Genomic DNA, 13,870 nt, shown 5'->3' with positions numbered 1-13,870 from the left:
CCTCCTTCAGGCTCCAGGTGGGGAGTCTGCAGGAAGAACACTGGCATTTTGTTGCACAGTTGGACATCTGTGAACCAGCTGGTTTGCTAAACTCATCTACTACCTGAGAATGGGAAAAGAAAATCATTAAGAGATGACACAGTGAGGTGTGATCAGGTAGAGAGAGTGCCATAAGTGTGAACTGGCGTTTCCTCTTTCTAGGGGTTAAAGACGAGGGAGCCCCCACCTCCACATAGAACATACTGTGAATGATGCCCAAGGAGGTACACCATGCGGTGGCCCTGGTGCCTCTCAGGGGAGGAGGCAGGAGGCTTGTGGCCCAGGATCACCACCTGTATTGTGAAGAGGAAAGGGCCATGCTCAGTCTGGTGTTTACTACTCAGATCCATGCCAAACGATTTGCCTGGGTGTTTAGGTCTTCTGGAGGGGTCCATAATTAGAACTGGAAAGAACTACACCTGATTCTCTGACACCAATCTGGTGTCCATCATTTCAATCTTATTCTGACACTAACTACCCAGAGCTACGCCCCACAGGTTCAAGGGCTTCGCCGCACAAGACTGCCTTTACTTTAGATGCCAGTCAGAAGTCCCGGGTCCCCAGGCTACCTGCATTTTCTTCTGTCCGACTTGGCTACCTTTTTGAAGATCCCAATTTGCTAGAAGGACTCACAGACCTGAAGAAAATGCCATACTTAACAATTCTTGTTTATTATAAAGAATACAAGCAAACTGTCAGATGAAGAGGTACATAAGTGAGGTCCTGAAGGGTTCAGAGTGCAGGAGCCTGTGTCCCCATGGAAGTGGATGCAGCCGCCTTTCTTGCACATAGATACCTTCGTCAACCCAGAAGCTCCCCCAAACTTCCGCGCTCACACGTTTTCATGTTGATTCCATCATGTAGTCATGGTTGATTAAATCTTTGGCAAGTGGCGATTAAATTCAATCTCCAGCCCCTCTCTCTTCCCCAGAGGTCGGGGAGACTGAATATTCCAACCCTATAATCACATGGGTGGTTCCTCTGGGGACCAGTCCTCACCCTGTAGCTATTGAGAGACCCACCAAAAGTCGCCTTATTAGTATAAACTCGGGTATGTTAGAAAAGGGCTCTTCTTGGATAACAAAAGATGCTCCTATCACTCCAGAAATGTTAAGGGTTTTAAGATCTCTATACTATAAACCAGGGAAAAAGACAAAATGTATATTCGGAATTATACCACAGGCTATCTCACCGAATATGTATAAAGTAGTCTCAGCCTTTGGGAATATAAATAGGACAAGCGGGGCCCTTTTGAGAAAAAAAGATGGCACCTTAACCAGGACTGTCCCGGGCACATTGGGATGTGAGGTCACCTTATTATAGAAGAGCTTTATTTCTTCCAGTGGGTGCTTCAGTGGGCACATAGCTCCTTCCCACCCTCAACTTCCCCATTGAGTAGTGACCCCATGATATTATTTTGGTGAGATTCTTTCATATTACTTTCACTGCAGGTCAAGCTATCCATGGCATCCTGACCCTGAAGGCTCAGGGACATATTGATCCCCTGAGCCCTTAAAGCAGCCTGGGTGGGACCTGGGGCTGTCAGAGCTCCTGGCCAATGGCCTTGAGCCACGAGGTTTCAATAAATACAATCTTTTTCTATGAGGTTTGGGAGCAGTGCTTTAGATTGTTAGTAGAGTCTCATTTTGGTGTTTAAGATACCATGCAGTTCCTTTGATGAACTCATTCCAAGTGCAATTAAAACTTCTTTTCTCCTCCTTGGTGTGCCAGTTAAGAACAGGAGCTGCCGCTGGGCAGATGGTACCACAGGCTTGGCGAGCAAAGCAGTGCTGGATCTCGGCCCTACTCCTCACCTCTGCTGGGTACCCCTGTGCTGGACACAAAACCTTCACGGCACCATGGAGTGCGACACCTTGGAAAACGCGCCACAGAGGATGTAGCAAAACCAGTGTCCCTGGACGTGTGCCCCATTGCCAGTACAATCAGTTCTACTCTAACATGACATATGTGCTCCTGAAAATCACTGTGCTGTGTAAAACTGTGTGATTAGAAACCACAGGGCTTGTGAGAAAAAGGGCTGAGGGCACATTACTCAAAAACTTTATCAGTGACACAGTTAAAAAAAATAGATAGGGACCTAATAAAAAATAGTAACACAGTCTTACATGGTTAAGAAATTCATAAATGGCACAATAAATGTGGCACCCTACCTTGAGAAAAACTTGACGTGTGCTTCTGGAAGCAGGGGAAGAGCTATAGCTTGTGAGTTGTGGTGAAGGGAGGGGACAGGGTTATCTGAGGTCAGAGAGACAGCTGTCTCACCCGGCAGGGTAGATGTGGCTCATAACATGGGGAAAACTGAGGGGCTGGCGACGTCTGGGTGTATGCATGTGTGCGCTTTGCATATTCCTACCGACAGTGATGACTTTAACTGGGGTCCTATGATCCTGGAAAGTAGCATTCCGTTTTGTGGTCCAGAAACAGTTTACTTCCCATGTGACTTGGATAATACTTGTGATGACCTCCTTGTCAACTATGACTAGGCCAGATGCAGACCCTTCCAATTCCCATTCTTTGCATCACAAATGAGTAGCTGAATTGTTCTGTCCCATTAATCAATCACAACAAAATTCTTGTCAAGGAAACCTTGGTTTAAGATTCTCCCCTTTCCCCCAGGCCATTGAGCTTTGGCCCAGCTTCAGTGTGAGCCTGCCCATCCTTAGGGGCCTCCTGAGGGCTGGCTGACATTCTCTGATCTACTCCTATCATACCAGTCTTTTATCCTGCTTTTCATGCCCAGTTCTTTCTGCTCTTGGTTTCTTACTCCTTTCCATGAAAGGAAAGCCCATGGGCTTAACCATTGAGAGGCTTGTAGATCTCACGGTGTGAACATCCTTTCCTGTTGTCCTTGTCTCCTCCTTGAAGTAAACCTTTCAAATAAAGTCTCTGCTTGCCCCTGCCCAGGTTTGTTTTTTTATTTAACATTATGCAGTCAGTTCAGGTGGGTGCAGATTGCTGCTTTCACTTAGTGTTTCTTGCAGATGAAATAAAAATTAGCATTGTGCTCAAATTGTTCTCCAATATATCAGTGGCACTGGAACGAATCGCATTTTCAAAACAAGCATTAAAGCCTAGCTGGCTGCAGATGTCCAGGCCAGGCATTCTGAATCTCTGTGATGGACACAGCTTCTTCACATGCCAGGGGCCCCAATTACGTGCTAGTTCTTTTAAACATATAGAAAGAAGTGCAGGGTTAGTATTTTGGTAATACGTTGGATTCTTTACAAAAAAATCCATGATATTTTGATCATCTCCCATCCTCTATCTTTAAGTAAAGCCTCTTTCCATGGGCCTTCCACCTAGAATTGACCTCACATTTATAGTAATCAGAATTTCAAGATGAGAAGGGATTTAACATCACTCAGTCCAATACCTTCATCAGACAAAGGAAGCTGATGATGATGACGGTGAGTTCCTCAGAGTAGGTCCTGGGCCAGATTTGTATCCTCTTGCTCAGCTCAGGATCTGGCAGGATCAGGTACTCAGGAGGAATCAAAGTGAATTACAAACCCGAAGAGAAGGTAGAGTGATAAGCAGCAAGGCAGGCAGCTTGCTTGGTGGTCAGCTTGCTTGGAATTACACCAGTTGGCCGAAGGTTATTCTTCCTGCCAAAGCCAACCAATAATCATTCTCATTCTCATCCTCTAGATGTTCCCTAAGCCATCAAATATATAGACACATCACTGGGCTCAGGGAAGACAGAATTGAACCTTTTTTACTCTTCCTATTCGATTGTTTTCACCCACATCTCAGTAGATGATGTGGATTGTAAATGGTCAGACTACATACTCTAAAATGTGACTCCTGTGGGAGTTTTTAATCTGTCCAAGACACAGACAAGCGCAGCAGGGAAAAGTGAAAATATCTCAGTCTCATTGGAGAAGCTTTATGAGCTTGACTAGGGTCATCATGGCGGTCAAAAGACAAGAACTATTTGTATTTACCAGTACCTGTAAGAGATCTCAGGTAAGAGACAGAGCTATGTTGATTGACAAAGTATGCGCCAGGATGCTTGGCACAAATACCTGTGCGATGATGTTAACCAATTTAGAGGTGAGGAAACCAAGTGTTAGAGGTGCTAAGCCATTTGCTGAAGACTACGTAGAACTGACCTGAACTTGAGTCTGTCTGACTCGGAAGCCTCTATGAGGACCATCATGTTCAGATTGACTGAGGTGGTGGAAGTTGTTATAAAACTGCACAGAAACATGCACATGCCCAGGAAGGTACCTTAGTAGGGGTGGTAGAGCCACTACCAGAGTCCTTCGAGATGAGGCCATCATTCCCAGGGTCCAGCTCCCCTGTTGCTGTTTTCTTTTTCTTATTTTGGTTCCTCCCTTCTTTGCTCCCTGAGAAAAAGAATCACGTTGCTTTGCATAATTGTAGTCACGTACAGATCAGAGTTCTGGCCAACCGTGGTGCTGTCTTGGATCAAGGCTCCATCTTGTCTAATCCGTTGGGCCTGGTGGTTAGTGTGGCTTCTCTGGGAAGCAGACCCTGAAGCAGGGATTTGAGTGCAAATTTTTATTTGGAAGGTGCAGGGCAGACTGGTAGGGGAGTGCAGAGGGACCCAGGGAAGGGGAGGTGCATTATTAAGCCAGCTACCCCAGTGGGAGGGTAGAGTTAAACCCCTGGGGAAAACCCAGCACAAAACATGTGCCTCAGCGTTCTGGAATAATGGTGTAGGATCAGATGTTTTGTTCGAGGAAACCCATGGAGTGCCCTTAGTGCTGCTGCTGGGCTGGTTTTCTATAAACTTTGGGACACGAAGATCAGAATCTCTGTTGGATTACCAATTACTTAGAAACAAGTACAGCAAAATTATGTCACCTAAAAGAAACACAGTTTATACTTGATCAGGTAAACATAGGAATTATTGGGGCTTTCTAGAGCATTTGGCAAATACTGAAGAGGTAAAGGAAGAAAAGAAGCATCACCCATAACTTCAGTTCTTTTCATTTGAATTCTTAGTGTGGTGTATCTATTACTTGTGGGTGTATTTCTGAGTAGTATTGTGTCATTATTTTATGTAAGATTATATCCTGAGCATTTTATGTCATTTAATCTTTGAAAGCATGATTTTTAAAATCAGTTTTGGGAAGACATAATTTACCACAATAAAGGACCATCCTATTGCCCTCCCTTCCACGAAAACAACACATACTTCGGAATGATCCCACCCAAAGGTCCAGAGAAAAGAGGTACTTACACATCAACTACCCAATGTCATTGATTAAGGGCTGCCCCTTAAAGATGTTAATTCCCAGGCACATACAGTACCTTGGAAGAGCCACCTTTCTCACTTCTGAGAAATGCAGATCCTGGCAGCTGAAAACGCGCTAGAGCTCACTAAAAGGTCACAGGGAATTGGGTGGCAGCAATAACAGCTTCTGCTATACCAGGGCTGCAGGATCACACAGGCAAAAGCATGATGACCTGTGTGCAAGGATCTGCCTCTAGCAACTTGGCTCGTAAGTGAGACGCAAGGGTGGCAGACACTGAGTATGATCTAGGTTCTTCTTCTAGACAATGACTTCTCACTCCTTCCAGCGACTACACTGCTTTTCCAGTACAGCTCATAATAACAACAGGCTAACATTCCGTACATTATCTCATTGACTCCTTCCAACATCCATCCCTGTACGGTAGGTACTATTATTTTCATTTTACAGAAGAGAAAACTGAGGCTAAGATAACAAAGACAATACTGCCTGTCTGGGGATACCTTTTTCAAAATGTTGTTGTTAAGTGCTCAATGAAAGCTGTGATGATGATAACTGAATAGGCAATAGTATAAAATTCTTGGCAGGTTTATTCACCCCACAATCTAGTGCCATGTGCTTTGCACATGAAAGATGCTCATTAAATCATGCATTCAACTGGATTGATTTCATTCTTGCTGCCTTGCACACAAGTGCCAAGATCATAGTTTCCAAACCAAGAAGTTCTGGTTTATGAATGTATTTATCTGAAAGATCCTGTCATAGACAAAGTGCAAGAGGGAATTAAGGAGATGATTTTTTTCTGGCAGTTGCAATAGGGAGAGGCATCCAGATGTGAAGATCAAAGTGTCTGGTGGGGCATGGCTTTACCCTAGGCTATTATAGGGAGGAGTAGACAAGTTACAGGTGGGGTGATGTAGAGATGGAATTGTTTTGCAATCTGAGGAAGTCTCAGCCAGCTGAACAGGAAAAGTGTTTATCTTTGTGTCTGGCTCATTTCAGGGGGAACACACAATTCTCAATCACTCATTAGACAAAGAATGGGAAGTTGGCGGATCGTTTGCGTTTGGTCTTGCCACAGGTAAACAAGGAGTCATCTGCAAATTTGTGATAGTCATGACGAGGAGCGGGACAGGGAGTCTTATCTAAATTACACGGGGAAGAGGGGCTCTTTCAGGTAAGTCATTTCTGGGAACAGAAAATGATGGAGGATTTTGGAAAACAAAGGTTAGGAGGATTTCTGAACTGTTCCTGTTTTCCAGAAGCATAATCTTATGAAAAAAGTATAAAAATTAAACTACACTTAATTACTTAGTAAACTTCATTTCTTTAAAAAACAAAAGCAACCCTCACACACACATACAGGTGCAGCAGGAGCAACCTTTTCAAAAGACACAGGCATCTCTGTCATTCTTCTGCTGCCTTCCCATTGCTTTTAAGATAAAAATTGAAGTCCTTAGCAAGGCCTGCAAGCTGCTCGTGATCTGGTCCCTCTCTGCCCCTTTGGCCTCACCTCAGAGCCCTCTACCCCTCTGTCTATGCACTCTAGCTGCACTGCTCTTTCTGGAACATTCCATGGTCTCTTTTGCCTCTGAGCTCTTGCTCAAGTCACTTTCTCTGTCTCAAAAGCCCTCCATCCCTCCTGACCTCAACCCCTCCCCAGTAAAGACACCTTAAGCTTGGCTGGTTTCTTTGTTCAGTCTGGACCAAGTTCCTTTGTAAAGCTCTATTACCCCTATGTTTATTGCAGCTATTATTTCAAATAGCCAAGACATGGAAATAACTTAAGGGTCCATCGACAGACAAGTGGATAAAGAAGATGTGGTACATATATGCAATGGAATATTACTCAGCCATAAAAAAGAATAAAATCTTACCATTTGTGACAGCATGGATGGACCTAGAAGGTATAACAGGCTAAGTCAAATAAGTTAAAGACTATACCACGTAATTTCAATTATATGTGGAATCTAAGAAACAAAATAAAAAAACAAAACAAAAACAAACTTACAGCTATGGAGAACAAACTGATGGTCACCAGATTGGACGGGGGATTTGGGGGTGAAGTGGGTGAAAAAAAATGAAAAGAATTAAGAGGTACAGATTGCCAGATTTAAAAATAGTCATGGGGATGTAAAGTGCAGCACAGGGAATATAGTCAGTAATATTACAATAAATATGTATAGCCAGATGGGTACTAGACTTCATGAGGTGATAACTTTGTACAGCATATAAATGTCTAACATTTACTATGTTATACACCTGAAACTCACATATCATATTGTCAACTGTAAGTAAAAAACAAAATTTAAAAAATCCTTGTAAGTCCCGCAGACACTAGAAATTTATCCACAAGTTTGAAGCTGTTTATCTTCATTTGAATGTCTTTTAGAATATGTAAAATGTGATAAATAAATGTATTCCCCATGCTACCTGTACAATAAAAACCTCTATAATTGTATATATGCCTTTGATGTATTTCCTCCTCAAGATGAGCAACTGTTAAACAAGTGACTATTAAATAAATAGTTGAAATTTTGAGTTACAAACATACTATAATAGGAATTGTTTAATGCACATGTAAAATAGTACTAAAATTTGAGCAAACAAGTTTTCTGTATCTGCTTTAATATGGTTATTCTTTTTTGACAAAAAAAGTCCTCAGAGGTTAAAATTCTTTTTCTTGAAAGTTGCATCAACAGAAATATAATGCAAGCCATATATATAATATTAAAATTTCCTATTGACATGTTCTTAAAAGTGAAAAAAGGTGAAATTAATTTATTCATTTTGTATTTTTAATTGTGATAAGATATGCATAATATTTACCATTCCAACCATTTTTAAGTGTACAGTTCATTAGTGTTAAGTACATTCACATGACTGCGCAGCCAATCTCCAGAACATTTTCCTCTTACAAAACAGAAACTCTCTGCCTATTTAACAACAACTCATTCTCCCCTCCCCCCAGCCTCTGGCAACCACCATTCTATCTTCTGCCTGCATGACTTTGACTATTAAGTACTTCATGTAAGTGGAACTATACAGCATTTGTCTTTTCATACAGACTTATTTCATTTGATAATGTCCTTGAGCTTCATCCATGTTGTAACATGTGTCATAATTTCATTCCTTTGTAAGGCTAAATAGTATTCCATTATACGGTTTGTTTATCCATTCATGGACACTGGGTAGCTTCCACCTAATGGCTATTGTAAGTAGCGTTGCTATGAACATGAATATACAGATATTTCTTCAAGACCCCGCTTCCAATTCTTTTGGGATATATACCCAGGAATGGAATTGCTAGGTCATATTGTTACAGTTGATGTTTACCTAGATATTGAGAAAGGGAGCCAAAAGGAACTAGACATTTAAGGTTAATAAACTGGGCAGCACAAACCTGCTGGCTTAGCCAGGAAGACACCTTCACACAGCAGGGGATTACAGCATTTCTCAGCCAAGGGGGTTAACGCTCCTCCCTCCCTACTCTGGTGCTGGATTGTTGGGGGGCGCAGCAGGAGGTATTGGGCCATTCAGCCCTGTCAGTCTAACTAGGGGTTGTAATCCCATCCAAACCCCTTGGATATTGGGGAAATCGATTGGTCATTTTGAAGAAGCACCTGGTCTGTCCCCAAACCAAGCAAATGTAATCCCAGGGGAACAAAAAAGCCAAGGTGACCCAAACTCGCTCCCTGCGTTCATGCATCCTCTCTCCATGGCCATATGGCCTGGCAGCCACGTGGCCTATGACAGTGCAACTCCACACACAGACTCCAGGAGGGAGCCTGAAATGGCCTGCAGCTGGAAACACCCAATAAGGAGGCCGTGCTGGGCTGGACTGTACTTTGATATGGCACAGAATCTCTGAGCATTGACTCTATTTCTCGCCCAGATTTTCCATAGACAGAGGGAGATGCGACACTGGAAACCCAACGGGCAGCGCCTACGTCCACACAAATCATTTTGCCACCCCACAATCTCCCACTCGTGGGTCCTGGGAATGTTTTCCTTGTGATCATACGGAAGAACCTAATTTCCACCAACAATCCAATAATTCTATTTTTAAATTTTGAGACACCGCCATACTGTTTTCCATGTGACTGCCTCATTTTACATTCCCGCCAACAACGCACAAGCGTTCTGACTTCCCCTCATTTACTTCTCAATAGCCCCCTGTGGCTAGTGCTCCCAGAGTGGACAGTCCAACTGTAAAACGGTTATCTCAGTTGGACAGCATGTATTCATTGACGGGTATTTCTGTTTGGCTGTTGTCCCCATTCATGCCGAGCTCCAGGAGGACAAGGAAAGTCACATAATAGCCGCGGCTGAAGGTTGGTACATACCAGGTTGTGGGGTCATGCTGGACACGGCTCTTCCAAACCCCATAATGGAATGCTGGCCGGAGGGCCCCTGGCCAGAACGAATGTGTATTGCTTTAGGAATGATCATAATTCCCTCCTTATCTCCTTTTGGGAGCGGCTTCTTGTCCTATGTGACTACTCCTTGACCTTTTCCCTCTGCATGTACACACTGAGGTAATGTAATTTACAGTCATGCGCAAGACATGTGCACCCTTTGTCTGGGGCCCCTTAAAACAAGCCTTGGACTCAGGGAGGTTCGGTCCTGCTTCGCCCATCTGCTTCTGTCGGTGCTCCCTGGGATGTGAGTAGTAACCGCTGTGTCTGCTCCATCTGGTCCTCCTTGTGGTTTTTTTTCGGTTTATCTGAGTGAGCAGTTAAGATCCGCAGGTTGACCACTTGTGTTACACAGGTGCTCAATAAGTGTTTTTAAATGAATGAATAAATTATTGGGAAGGATTACTGTTGTCCTGGCTGGTGTGGCTCAGTGGATTGAGTGACAGCCTGTGAACTTCAAGGTTGCTGGTTTGATTCCCAGTCAGGGCACATGCCTGGGTTGCAGGCCAGGTCCCCGGTTGGGGACGTATGAGAGGCAACCAATCAATGCTTCTCTTGCACATCGATGTTTCTCTTCCTCTCTTTCTCCCTTCCTTTCCCTCTCCCTAAAAATAAATAAAAATAAAATCTTTAGAAAAAGAAAAGGGTTACTGTTAATAACTCTGCTCATCACTTTGTTCAGGTTCATTTGTAGTTAATTTTTAGAAATAATTTGCAATGTTTTGTTTTCTTGATCAGCTTTCCAGACATGCTCCTTAGCTCCTGAGAAAGCAGAGAAATAAATGTTACCCAGGCAGATCCTGGCTCTGTATCTGTGAAGAGATTGAAATAGCAAGTAAATGCTATTGTAGGGGAAGAAAAATATCTTTCCTTTATACAACTTAGGTTCTTGGCTGGGTTTATGTAAAAAAAGGCCACTTAACAAGAGAAAAATATCCACATTTATTTAAGATAAGTTCTATGTGACATGGGCACTTTCATAAGAAAATAAACACTGAAAGAAATGGTAAAACCCAAGTGTTGTTGTTTTCACAATAAATAAAATGGTTTCTTTGAAACCCAGCAACTGAAAAAATAAAAATAAAATTTCCCAGTATTATAAATTTTCTAAGGTTTTCTTAGAAGTCCTCATTCTACACAGGGTTTTACTCAAATGTCTACAGGCATTATCATTATATATGTACATAGAAGTCTTTATCCTAAAGACTTCTCTTTATCCTAAAGACTCTCTGGGCAACCCTGAAATATTTAAATTATGAACGTCCACAATGGAATTATATTCTTGGAAGTTGTGGCCTCACAATACGGACAGGACAAAGGAAAAAATTACCTATCAGAAGCAGTCAACATGACAAAAAGATTTCTGATTTATGGCAGCTTACAGATCAAATAACCACCACCCTCCCCCAAACGGGAAATAAATGGTCTTGAGCCGCAGAAGGAGGAACAATGGATCTTGGAGGATAAAAAGATCTGATGCTTTTGCATTCTAATTGCTGAGTCTGAAAGCTACAAAATCAGATAAAAGCACACAGGTCAGAAGCCTTCAGGCTTGCTCCACTCTCCCATCCTCGGTTTACAGCAGGGCATAGCTGAACAGGTAAGGCACGGATTCACCGTTGTGGGTCTAGCACATCACCTTGGAGCAGTGAGTCATTTTGTCCTCTGTTGTGTTTGTAACAACAGCCTCAAAGGAAGAACTATTTATTCTGGAAATAGCCATCCCAGAGAAGATCCCATGGGTAAAGATAGCATAAACTTTGGTGGCTCTGGCCAAGAACAGTTTGTCCCAGCAAGGCAGATTGTGCCACATGTGTGGGCCATGTCATCCATGAGGATGGCCACGCCATCCTTCGCAGTGCCCACCAGGACCATTGGGTCCACTTCATTTACCTTCTTCTCTTTGTGAATCAAGGCAAACTCCACCTTCAATCTGTCCACAATTGACATGGCTCCACCCGCGTAAAGGGAAACGATGATACAATTCTTCAAATCTGTGACATTCTCTGGAATCCACTGCAGGACCACGGGTTCCACATACAAATTATCCATGGGAATGTCACAGAATCCCTGGATCTGAGAGGTATGCAGGTCCATGGTGATGATGTGATCTGCCGCAGCAACTGGGAGCACATTGGCCCCAAGTTTCATAGAAGTCAGAGCACGATTCTTGTGCTTTTTATCTTGGGGGAAATACAGAAAACATGGGGTCACTGACGGTGGTCACTCTGGATGACCACGTGATCTTGCAGGCATTGATCACCATGAGAAGCTCCATCAGGTTGTTGTTGCTCTGTCCACAGCCACGATGGATGACGTAGACTTTGTCCCCTCTCATGCTTTCACCAATCTTCCCTACTGGTCTCCTGGTTGCTGAACTTCTTGGTGACCCCCTCTTGCCCAGCTCCAGGCCCGGCGGGTTGGCCACACACTGGGACAAGTCCTGGTGCAAGTTGCTGCTGAAGAACCCAAGGCTGGTCACCCTGAGACATGACAGGTGCGCGGCCCAGTCAGAGGCAGCGGTGGCCCCAGAGGCTGCAGCACCGCAGGAGTGGGAAAGCGCGGCTGCCGCCAGTGTGTTCAATGCTAGGTTTGATGGGGAGTGGAAAGTCATGGATGAGTGTGACAGGACAAAACCGCCATGAGCTAAGTGGAGCAAACATGAGGAACATAGTCAGGTTGTTTGTTCAGGTTCATCCTGGAGTTTCCTGGTCTTGGAGGTAAGTACATTCTTATCCTCTGGGAATAGGGAGGCCACATCTCACATGAGAGTCTTATGACTGGCTTCAGAGGGAGGTCGCAGCATTTTTACTGTACGAGGTAGTACAAGTAATCTAGAGATGATTGAAAGCCTATCGGTGGATGTATATAAGTTATATGCAAATACTTTGCCATTTAATACAAGGGATTTGAGTATCCTCAGATTTTGGTATCTGTCAGGGAAGGGAGGTCCTGGAACCAATTCCCCACGGATGCTGAGGGGGGTCTATATACGTATTAACTAATTTAATCCTCACGATAACCATTTTATACTAATTCCATTTTTAACCTGAGGAGTCTGCAGCTCATAGAGGTTAAGTAATTTGTTCAAGGTCACCCAGCAAGTAAATGACGGGTTGTTTAGTTTCCGTAGCGAAAGCAGTGACACACCTCACTTGTCTTAGTCACGGTTGACCTGGGGCCTTGAAGAGAGCTATTGCTCTTTCATCTCGAATTCCGAATTCCGGCTTGTTTCTGAACAGCCATACCCCAGAACAGGCACATTCTTTCCTGCGCCTTGCTAATCCTTTTCTGTATCAGGGGAATGAGCCATGGGATCCACCCTGTACCATTCACATGACTCGGCAAATCTTTGCCCTGGTCAGCTGGCCGAAGACTTCAAGCCTTCCCTGGGAGGGCAATTGCTTCACCCTCATTTCCTACTTATTGTGGGACATCTCCCCAGTGTACCCGAGTTCTGACAACAAACACCCACACTGACAATCACAAAATCCAAACCAGTCTAGAAATTTCTGAGAACAAATTGCCTAATGTTTCTCTCTCTACACAATAAACTTTTGAAATGCTGTGAGGGAAAAAAAAAAATCTGGAATTTGAAGATATTTGGATGCTTTGAGGGAGCTGGCTGTTAGTGGAACCCTGATGTGAAGGCTTTTGTTAAGTGGAGAACCAGATTTGTAAATCACACAATTACCCCCTAGCCAGATAAAAACAACAGCTTCCATTTCCTGGCACGTAACCACAGACTAGAAACTGTGCAAGGGTTTCACATCCATTCTTTCTCTCTCTGTCTTTTCCTAACAGCTTTATGGTGACATAATTCACATGCTGTACCATTGACCCCTTTAAAGCATTCAACTTGGTGTTTTAAAATATAGTCTTAAGGTTGTGCAACCATCACCACTAATTCCAGAACATTTCCCTGATCCCAAAAAGAAACCCCATACCCATGAGCAGTCACTCCTCATTCCTCTCCCCGCAGCCACTGGTTAGCCAATAATCTACTTTGTATCTCTAAAGATTTGCCTACTCTAGACACTTCTATATAAATGGAATTGTACAATATGTGGCCTTTTGTGTCTGGCTTTCTTCACTTAGCATATCACCGAGGTCCCTCCATATTGTCGCATGTATTAGTACCTTATTCCTTTTTACAACCAAAAAATATTC

General features: G+C 43.5%; 1 pseudogene; it reads right to left on the bottom strand.

The window, feature by feature from the left end:
- Nucleotides 1-11,327: 11,327 nt before the first annotated feature.
- Nucleotides 11,328-12,314, bottom strand: LOC129079492 (ribose-phosphate pyrophosphokinase 2-like; annotated as a pseudogene).
- Nucleotides 12,315-13,870: the final 1,556 nt, after the last annotated feature.

Source organism: Pteronotus mesoamericanus, unplaced genomic scaffold (assembly GCF_021234165.1).
Source record: "Pteronotus mesoamericanus isolate MK-2021 breed Mesoamerican mustached bat unplaced genomic scaffold, CSHL_Meso_final contig_78, whole genome shotgun sequence".
NCBI classification, from domain to species: domain Eukaryota; kingdom Metazoa; phylum Chordata; class Mammalia; order Chiroptera; family Mormoopidae; genus Pteronotus; species Pteronotus mesoamericanus.
This window is presented reverse-complemented; position numbering and strand designations above follow the sequence as displayed.